Genomic DNA, 10,676 nt, shown 5'->3' with positions numbered 1-10,676 from the left:
TTTTTTTTTTTTTTTTTTTTTCCCTGGGTTAACTTTCTGCAAATTAGTAACCTGAATTGTCTGTGGCAGGAGCTTGTAAATGCCCCAGCCAGGCAGAGCTTGTCAGCACCCTGGCAGTGTGCGTGGAGAGGAATTGAGACCCAGCATGGAGGAGGAAGAAGTGGGCACGGTCCCTGTGCTGGAGTGTGGTGGGTTAGCTCAGGATGAGTGCTTGCCTCAGCCAGCCTCATGGCTTGATGCTCTTAAAAGGGCCCTTCTCTTCCCCTGCCTTCAGCTGTGCCCTCCGGCCTCCTCCCACATGCCAGCTGTGGTGCTGAGCTGATGCATTGATGAACTGATCCTGCTAACTTGGCATAAAATTGTCCCTTTTTTCGGCTTGACCTTTTCTCCATTAACTTAGCAAAGTGGTCAGGAGGGGAGTGGGATCTTGGAGGCAGGGAGCTGTTTTATCGGCAGAGCTTTCCCTTTGGGATGGTGCTCATAGCTGTAATGGGTGTTTTCTTCAGGCTTGCATTGTTCCCCCAGTTTCACTGTCCTGCAGGTATCCCCTAGGCCTGGAGGATAATTCTTGGTGAGATCCAAAGCGCGTTATCTCTGGCAGGCCTTCATGTGCAGAGGGTGGGACTTGGCAACAGCAGTAGAACTTGTTCCAGCCCTGCAGGTGGATGGTGTTCACCTTTGGTTTGGGGTTTTTCTTTAGGAAAACAGGCTCCTAGCCTCATCTGACCTCTAAAGAGATATTTGAATGAAGGTTTCTGCTGAGGAGTTCTCCTTTCTTCCCCTTTTCTTGTGTTGTGGTCAGCTACGTCATTTGCCATCACTGCAACCCCGGATAAGGCTATGGTGTGTATTTTCTACTGTGCTTTCTGAGAAGGCCTCAGTTCATAGAAGGTTACGTGGGCAGCTGCAGAAATATTTTGGACCCTGGCTCTTCGGAGCTTTTGAACAAACTGGCTTAGAAACCTTTTCCTGCGATATTCGATGTTGCAGGTACTCCTTGGCATTCCTCCCCTCCCTCCTCAGGGGCTGAAAAAGCGATTACAGGAGAACTTTCAGTTTACTCTAGCATAGTTACAGGTCACACAAGTGCTGAATGCATATGGGCAATGAATTCACACTGTCTTGCCTCTTTTTGGAGGAGATTGTACGTTTAGACTTCAGAAAGCTTAATCTTCTGTGAAGTGTGTTCCTTAAGGGTGGGGATTAGCATTCAGTAATTTTGAGGAGAGCTTCTAGTAGCAGATACTGATTGTTTTATGAGTCCCGAGGGCTAGGGATTGATTTTTTGGATGAGTTTGAGTAAGAAGAGGCTGGGTGATAGTTTGAGCTGGTGGTTTTCCACCCAAGTGCTGAATTACGACAGTTGACGTGCAAGCCTCCTGCCGCTGTCGCGATTTTGGATCGCAGTGCCAGGGCTGGCTGTGCTGTTTGTCCTTTGCTGGGGTGGCACTGCTTGCTGCTTGTCACATAGGCTTCTTCCCTCTTTTTTTGTGCCCAGTCAGCCCCAAACGGGCTCTTTCCAGCTCTTTGGGAAATGCGTCTCTTCCCAGAGCTCCCGTGAGACCCCAAAAGGATTTCCTTATGAGTGTGGCTGCTTTGGGATGTTTCAGTCACAGGGGAGAGAGACCAAGAGTGGTCAGTGAAAAATGATCCCTATCTCTAGTGCTCGGTTATTCAGCAGTCCCGGGATGCTGATACCACTTTAATCAGAATGGAAATAATCACTGAGTTTTTCCAGTATGGCTTCTGTGCCTCCCCCATAAACTTGTTCTCTAAAGCAGCCCTTCAGTACTGGTCTCTAGCTGAGAGTTTTCTCTACAGCAAGGGAAAGTTTCATCAGGCCTTCTCAAAATATTGCTGAAATAATGTGTAGAAATGTGAGGTGAGATCTTTTGTTATCTTTGTGTTGTGGCTCTCGGGGCTTCCAGGTGGGTAGTGAGAGGCATTTTGAGCCAGGAGGCAGAAGAAGATGCAAGCATGTGCCAATGCTGAAAGCTTTGGGGCTCTTTTTTCCTCTAAGGAAAAGACCTTCCCTCTAGATCTGCTTTCTCTGAGGGCGAGTAGTTTGCTTTTCCTAAAGTAAGGGGCTCTTCTAATGAAATGGTCTTGCAGTCATCTACAAATCCAGAGTTTAGTGCCAGTGGAAAATCTGGTGTGATGATTTCAACATTGGGACTGCAATGATACGAGTATTTGAGGCTGCCGCGATTCCCTGTTTGTGTCCCTTAGACTTTCTGGTTAGGTCTTGGCATCTGTGGAGTGTGAGCTCTGTGCTGTGGGAGACGATCCCTGCATGACAGACCATGCATGGTGTTTTCCCACCCCAAAGGAAATATTTCTAGTGGAATTTTTATGATAGTGCCTGGGGCCTGCATTAGAGAATAAAAGGTGGTTATTCTAAAACCTCTGAATTAAACTTTGCAGGATCCTCTTGGGAAGATACCGAGAATCAATGTAGCTGTGTCTCTCTTTCTCTTAAAATTAGACTTCTACTTCTAAAGACACAGGGTAAAGACTGGCTGAAGACAAGGAGTGGCCGGTTCAAAGGGAGAAAATTCAAAAGGCCCTTGCCTATATGCTCCCAAAAATCCTCAGCATCTTTTCTTTCTCCTGCATGCTGGAGACATCTTGGAAAGTATAATTTCAGTAGTACTGGCAACAACTGAACTTAATAGGCACAAGCAAGTTGTATCATTGATTTCATTAGTTCTGGCGTTGAGTTCATTTAAAGCTTCTGCCACATGTCGTTCATGCACAGAATCGCTGTTGTAGGGGCTGCGTAAGTGGTCCTGCAAATTTTGGAGAGTAGTCACAATGTCCTGTGTGGAATAAAGCATCAGGAACAGGGCAGTAAACCTTATTTTAATAGGTGTCCAGGTCAGATCAGGTGTTTTTTCAGGCTGGGCACTAGCGTTTTTGTTGGTGGCAGTAATATAGAAGTGATCTGGACTAACGATCTCGTGTAATCTATCATAAAGTTCTGTGCCACAGCGCTGTGTGTGTTTGCATGGTATCAATTCAGTTCCCCCCGAGTGAGCTGTTTGGCCAAGATGTGAAACTTCATGTGCTCTGCGTGGGGAATTTTGTGCTTCCAGAGGTGTTTGTGAAGCCCATGCGTTATGTTTATCCTTGTGCCGGCTGCCTTGTGCTGGTTGCTCTTTCAGGAAACATTTTCTCATGTCTTAGAATAAAATTTTGTTTGAATTTTGGGGTCAGCCTTTGGGCAGGTAAGAAGTTTGATTTTCTGAGAATAACAATTGCTGAGTATAAATACAAATCTCCTTCAGAAATGTACAGAGGAAGATAAAGCAACATGTTGTAATGGTACTGCATGCAAAACCCCACAAACACTTAGTAGTAAGCTGTAAGGAAAGTATAAGAATAGGGCTTTATAGCCTCATGAAAACTTTGTAATTGAAGCTAATGTGAAAAAGGGCTTCATTTGCTACTGGCAAAGATGTAAAATTGTATATTGTGGACTTGAAGCATCGAGCCTCTGTGTGGTAATGGTGATAAGCTGGGATAAAAGTTGTGCGCAATTCTGTCTGCTGAATGTGGCAAAGTGAAGTGCTCCATGATTACCATGGTTGATTTGGGCATGAGAAGGTTTGCTTAAAAGCCTCAGTCAGAGGTGGAAGAGTTCCTGGAGTCTAGAAGCAGTACTCCAGACCTGTGATGTGGTTGGGTCACCACCCTCCCCTCAAACCAATGTTCCAGCCCTGGTACCATAGTACTGCACGCCCCTTATTCCTGGAAACTGGAATCCAAGCCCTCTTCTTCCTTCTCCCCGCCACGCTGGTTCTGTGCTGCTACGCCAAAGCCTGCCGTGCTCCCGAAACGTCCTCTGTCAAGTGGAAAGGGTGCAACTGCTGCTCGCCTCCGCCTCCTGCTTTCCCCCCCGCCTCAGTGGCGGCTGTGGCAGCTTGGAGCCAGGACCTGCTGGGGCAGGTAGGGCTGCTCATTGCTTGCTGGTGCCTTGGTGACTTTTGAGCTGGAAGCTGGATGTGGCTTCTGTGAGCTCAGCCCGGTCTGGCAGTCGGCCATGTTGGCCTGTGGGTGTCCCAGGGGAGGGGGGTCGTGATACTGTCCTGCCTTTGCAGGAAGAAGCTGTTTCCTGCAGACCTCTGCACTGCATCTGGGTGCTGTGCACTTTGCTCCGGCGTGGCTCAGCTCGGCGGCCTCCAGCCCTTTTCTCGTCCCTGAGCTGCAGGCTCTTAAAGCTTCCCCTGGAGGTGCATAACTTTGTGTATCAACCTTAGTCCTGCTGGCTTCAGGTAAGTCTTTTCACACCTTTTATGGATTTATTAGTCTGTGCACATGCTGGTTGAAAACCATTGCCTTGATCTGATGCTTCAGGAAATCATTTGAGGCAGCTTCTCCCCTGCTCTGTAAAGAAAAGCAGAGAACAGAGGGGGCAGTGAGATTTAGGATTTTTTTTTTTTTTTCCCCCCCCCCCCGAACTTAAGATGAAATCAAGATCCTGCAAATAGGGGTGGTTCTGCCCTTTGTTCCTTGGCTGCACATACCTGTGTCTTGTGATGGGTTGGTCAGCTCAGATCTTGCTGGAAAAGCAGTCCACTGCCGGCATGAGGGAGATCATGGAGAGCAAGGCCGGGTGCAGAGCTCCTCTTCCCTGGGAGTGTCTTTTGGACTGGTGTAGTATGTGGCTTGGTCGCTCCAGCTGAGAGCCCAGGGAAAAGCGCTTCATGTGCTAAAGTCTTATTTTCTGGTCATATATGGGAATTCAGGCTGGCTAAGCTGACTCCCTGTGCAAGTGTTTATGGGTGGGATTCTTCTTTAAGCAGTGACTTAAGATGATGATTCTTGGCGAATTCTGTGCAGCTGACTGTAAGCCCTGTTTGGGACCAGCAGACTTGGGCTGTGCCAACTGGAAAAGGTCAGCTGAAGCTAGGAGCTGCCTGGGCACATGGTTAGGTGTCTGGTTTGCAGTGAGGAGGAGCCACCCTCTATATCAGTAGAAGCAGATGGCTCGGCTCTGCAGCCTGAACTGATCCAGGACCTTTCATTTCCTAGTGTGTCAGTGTCTGCTCTGGTTCAAAGCAGACCTGGGCACGTCCAGTAGCTTGTAAGCACATGGGTCCATGTCTCAACAGGGCAGAAAAGCTGCCTACTCCCCACTGGAAGTGGAGGAAGAGTCTTGGTGGGAAACTTGACATCAATCTACTCTAAGCAGATGCACTTGGGGATTGATAATTGAAGTGGCCAGTGTCCTCCTGCTTGGGCTTCGTGATAGCAGCCAGCTGAGTTGACCTGCTTTTAAAGGCAAACGGTTGTCCTATTTACCTCACCTCTCCTTGATGGAGAGGCATTACCTGTGTTAGCAGAGCTGGGAAGTTATTTTTCTTCCGTAGGCTTAGTCCGGAGGAGTATGCATTTGAACTGTTCTGGGTGTAGTGAGTTAAAGATCCTTCTGGAGCAGAAAAAAGGCAAAACACTGCTGCTCCCTATCTGGGTGGTGATTCTGAATGGAAGCACAACCCTTTGGGGAAAACGGTGCTGCATCAGTAGCTGATGCTGCCGAGTGGACTGCACCTTGCTCTGGGTTTTTATCTTAGGCTGGTCTCCTGGACTCCAACAAGTTGACAATGCGGAGGCCATTGGTGCAGGAAAGAGGTCTTGCAGCAGTGTCTTGTTCCATTTGCTGTTGGCAGGCTTTAGAGCAGTCTCTTGCATAGAAAAGTCACATGAGAAAAGCATTTAATGTATTTTTAGATGTCTTTTAAAGTGGCTTAGTAGCTGAAAAGAAACCTGCGTCAGGTCACTCGCCTGCTTGCTGCAGTTTGCCCAGAAGTGCTCGAGCAGACTATTAATGTGGAATAGATCCAGTCGGCGACTTCTGCTGCGAGGGAATTTTGTTGGATGCTACCAGGATGCAGCTGGCTGTGGGAGGTGGCCCTCGCTGTCAGTATGTGCTGCTTAGATGCTGGTTAGGACAATAGTGGGAAATTAATGGGAGATGTCCAGCTGAAACCAGTTTAATTTCTTTTTCCCTTTATCTTTTGGAATTGTTTGGGTTTTCCTTGGCAATTTTGTGCAGTGCTCTTGCATGGTGCAGTTTTTTTTTTACAGGGTCCAAATTTGGCATGCTTGCCTTCTCAGTTGGTTTGAGCCTGGCAGAAGAGGTCCTGCCTTTCACTTGTGCAGGGGAAGAGAGAAGTGGTCTTGCGGACTCCGCATCCAGCCAGGAAGCTGAGCCAGATGGAACCTGGCCTCTTGTTTGTCTCTTGCTGGCTTTTTTTAATGTGTGTCAGTTCCCCCATCCACTTCTCTGGGCGGCTGTAACAGTTGTACCAGCACAAAGGAGAGAGAGAGAGGACTGGGATGGGGGGGATGGAAATGCTTCCTCTGGAAGTAACACCAGCGTAAAATGACCATGAAGCTGGCAGTGATGCTGCTCGGGGGCTTCAAGCAGGCCAGGGCATGTCTGTCCTGGGAGGATGAGTCAGGGAGAAGGTTCACCTGTTCATTTCTCTACAAAATGTTGACTTTCCAATCCTTTGCCACTGTGGGGGAATAGCATGCTGCTCGTGGCTCCCGTGTTGCATGATCTCTTGAGACCTTTGTAGGGCATTAAATAGGAGGAAAAGTGCATGGGAGTAGGAAGGAAGCATGATGCACTGCATCGCCTTGCGCCAGGGACGGCAGTATTGCTGTAATGCATGTGCTGGTGGGGGGAAGCATGAGCTGAAATCCTGGCTCGTACATATGGGGTGAGATTATTGGTGCATCACAGGTTTGGGTTTTTTTGCTGCTTGTTTGGTGGCTGGGTCGTTGTTATACCAGTTCCTACAAGATAAGAAGAAAATTTCTTTCCAGGAGGCCTGCCCTTTCAGAATAAGCTGAAAAGAATGGGAAGCGATGGCAGGTGAGGAGAGCAGGGGACTTGAGAGAAGCCTCCTTTAAGAGTGGCAGTGTTTATGTAACAGCTAATGCAAAATATTAATGTAAATAAGACAAGCTGTGATTTTTACCTTGAAGCATCTGGTGAGGTGACTCTTCAGTGGTAGTGTGTAGGCAGGTGGGACAAGAGAGCTGGAAAGTACCAGACCGCTCTCCTTGTTCTCTGAAACAGTTTTGACCGTAAATGATGAAAGTCTGTGTATAACAAGGAAGAGGAAGACAGACAAATGAAAACCTGGGAAAAGGTGAACCTTTTTCTCGCTTATTTGCTAAGGTGCTTAATAATTGGAAGAAATAGCTGGGGGGAGGCTATGGCTTTCCCATCTCTTGAAGCCTTTGACTCAAGATTTGCTTTAATGAAGTAGGGGAAACTTCAGGGACCCATGTAACAGCTCTCGCTAAATGCTGGCCATAAATGTTTAAGAACTTAATGTAAAATACAAATGTTGAGCTTTTCAATATAACCGCTAAACTAAAGGCGTACATTTGTTTTTCTTGTCCCTCACTTAAAATGAGTGTGGCAGTGCCAAGAGCTCTTCTGAGATGTCTCTGCATCTCGCCCAAAGCCCCAGATCACTGCTTAGTTTATGCCACCTCAGTCTGAGCCCCAGCTTTTTGGGGATGAATCGTAACGGCGAAAGCAGAGCCGGTGCTGGAGCGTGGTGTCTGTAGGCGCGTATGCTGGCAGAGGTGGTCTCCGGGGGTGCCATGGAACTGGTGCCTGCCACGTCTTGTCTGGGGCAGGTTAAAGCCAGGTTAAAGCCTGGTGCAGATGGACGGCTGCATGTGCCACTGTGAGGACTTGCCTTGTAGGGAGATGTGCTGGCAGCCCAGGACCTTCTCATCCCTCCTGGACCAGCTGCCAGCCATTTCTGGGAAGGCTCCTGGGGCCGGTGGCTCCTGTGAGCTTTGCCTGTTGGGCTGGGGATGGATATGCCTGGCGTTTTGCCTGGGGTGCCTTTCAGTGCGTGTATAAATACCAGCAGGTTTCAGATGCGTTGCAGATTCTCCTCTGGTCCTTTTTAAAGCCCAAGTCATAAATAGGTTGGTGCTCAGTTGTGGGTCCAGCTGATCTGTCATTAGAAATGATGTCATGATTAAACTTGGCGCTGTGATGGCCTTCCTGTGGTGCTGCTCTCCTAGGCCTTGTTTTTCTGTTCTCTTCAGACCTGAGTGTCGGCAGGTGCCAGGTGAGATACATTTAGGCCCTGGAGAAAAGTTAATTTAGCAGAGCTTGCTATGAAGTGATGGTGAGCCAGACTGGCCGCAGTCTCTCTTCTCCTTTTGTTGTGGATGCCAATTATGCTCGCCCCACTTCCCGGGGAGCCCGTCCCAGCTGCAGCACAGCTTTGCACTAGATTTTATAGTTAACGCTCTTTGGAATCAGGGTAATTTAAAAAGTATCTGACCAAGAAGGAGCACAAGATGTAATTCCAGTGAAGTGGTGTTTGGTTTTTTTTCAGAAGGACGGTAGTTTCTATAAAGGGAATTGGCAGTGCCTGGCCTTTTAGCCCTGGGCGGGAGATGAGCTTTGAGGGCATGTCCCTTTGCTGCAGGGGCTGAGGTGCGTTTCTGAACTCCTCCAAACCATGCAAAGCTCAATTTGAGACATTCCTTGCATGTCTGGTATTTTTATAGTTAACCTGTGAAGCTTTTGTGTATGAAGCAGAGGTCCTGGGAAGGGATAAGAAGCAGGCTATTTTTACTCCATCACAAATAGGGCTTGGCATGTTTATTTTAGACTCTGGAGCCGCTCAGACCAGTATGGGGTTTTTTAATAGTCTTCCCCTGTTACTATCAGATTGAAAAATAAACTTGAACTCTGGAAATCACAGGAAAATAGGGTGCCCCGGTGTACTTGGCTCCAGCGAGGCTCTGAGGAAGCTGCAGGGAGGAGTTGGTGGCGTTGCCTGTGTTGTGCAGCGTGCTGGTCTTGAGGTCTCCTGCATGTCAGAGGAGGCTTTGCCGAGCCACCAGCTGACGATGGACTGCGTGCCCTTCTGTTGCATAAACTGCCCTGTGGAGAAGCTGCTGCCTTGCTAGGTGTCCTAGCTGGAATTTAAAGTCCCCAGCTGAATAACTTGAGGGGAGCTCTGGGGAGCAGGAGCAGAGCTTGGCCATTAGGTGGGTGATACTGCGACAGGTCGCTTGCCGCCTCCTGCTCCAGAGAAGATTCGAGTTGCCAGGTCACCAGCATAGCTTTGAATCTTTTTTTTTTTTTTTTTTTTTCTCCTCTGAGCAGAAGTTCACCAGGCAGTGGGAGGTGAAATTAATGAGACCAGCTCATTTTCCTGCTGCCACCAAAGTGTGAAAGAGGGAGGATTTAGGTCGGTCCTGCTCAAAGAGTGGGAGCACCCGAGGTGGGCCCTGTCCCCAGCCTGTCCCCATGGCCACTGGCTCTCTGGTCTTGCGGACGTGGTGCAGTTGAGGAGTGTTCCTTTAATTGCAGGTGTGCTTTACGCAGGCACTTCAAACTTTTAATCTCTCTCGTAGTCTATTATTACAAGATATTAAAAGTGTGGCCAATGGTGTGTTCACGCCGTGGTGATGGTGTGCACGATTTTCAGTGGTGGGTCACAGCCTCTTTGTGTCAGGCATTGTACAAACGTGTAGCGCAAGCAGCCCAGATTGCGTCTGCCCGCACAGGCTTAACCGAGTGCTTTTGCTTAACGGAGGTACCTAGGCAGCAGCTAGCCCAGACCTCCGGGGTGGGAGATCTCAGTGGAGCCCCTAGTCTCATCCAGCCCCTGTGGGGTGCAGGCTGGAGATGTAGCCAATCCAAGAGACTGTGATTTTTATTGTGAAGCAGTGCTCTACCGAGAAACTAGTCAAGTTATTGACTGTTTAATCGATTCACTAATAAACACCACTGACGGTAATTTACAGTTTGAGCATTTTGCATACTTACAATTCTAAAGCTCGTAATTATTACTGCTAAATCTGAGGAATCACACTACTGCTGAATTGCAAATCTGTCACCCTTCCGTCCCGTGCTACTTTCTGTTAGGGTCCCAGTTCATCCCACTTGGCCCTCCCATGGCAAGTCTTCTGGGTGCAGGCTGGGTGGAGAGTCCAGCAGGTTGTCCGGGGGGGTTGAGCTTGTGCACTGGGGTCACGGCTGTTTCTAGGTGCCCCTGCACCTACCACAGAAAGATAGACCCTCCTTTGGTCCTCCCCAGGGTATTTTTTCCCCCCCTCTATTTCTGAACCCACCTCTTCATTGCCCCTGTCCCTCCCCTTCTCTGCCCAGACTCCCAAATACCATCCCCTTATTACTTTTTGCTCATCAGTTTCAACCCTGCTACATCTGTACCCAAATCTGGTGTTCCCATTACTTGGGCAATCTCAGCCTTGTGTGGCTGTATCACTGCATCTCAGTACAGGTGGCCTTGCAAGTTCCCACACCCCAAAGCTCCCCTGTAATTCTGTGGCTCATGCTGGTGGCACGCTGGGTACCCTACACCTAAGATAAATGTCCCTAAGACAAATCACTCCGCTTTAGCCTCGATTCCTCTTTCCTCTGCCTGCGTCCAGTTAAGCAGTTTCTTAGGTGCAGTCTGCATACCAGTGCAATGCATTTTTCACATTTTTTAGGTTTACCCAGCATCCTTACTGTGGAGCTGTTGAAACCGCTGGCATGGCTCCCTGCAGAGGTCCCAGCTAGCTGTGACCAGCAGTGCTCCAGCAGGACCTCCTGCTCGCAGCTGCCCCTGAAGAATTTACAGCCTGAGCTGTAAGAATGGGAAAGGAGATAG

The 10,676-nt window shown here is 48.7% G+C and overlaps 1 protein-coding gene across 2 annotated transcripts in view; it reads left to right on the top strand.

The window, feature by feature from the left end:
* The window catches only part of DAG1 (dystroglycan 1), a 54,602-nt gene that overhangs the window by 4,101 nt on the left and 39,825 nt on the right, over positions 1-10,676 (top strand). For both annotated transcript variants that reach the window (XM_035901508.1, XM_035901502.1), the window contains exon 2: positions 4,101-4,274. The gene's annotated coding sequence lies outside the window, so the exon portion shown is untranslated. The remainder of the gene's footprint in view (positions 1-4,100; positions 4,275-10,676) is intronic.

Source organism: Egretta garzetta, unplaced genomic scaffold (genome assembly GCF_000687185.1).
Source record: "Egretta garzetta isolate BGI_Z169 unplaced genomic scaffold, ASM68718v1 scaffold861, whole genome shotgun sequence".
In the NCBI taxonomy this organism is placed as follows: Eukaryota; Metazoa; Chordata; class Aves; order Pelecaniformes; family Ardeidae; genus Egretta; species Egretta garzetta.
The sequence above is the reverse complement of the archived record's forward strand: the minus strand, read 5'-3'. Positions and strand labels throughout refer to the sequence as shown.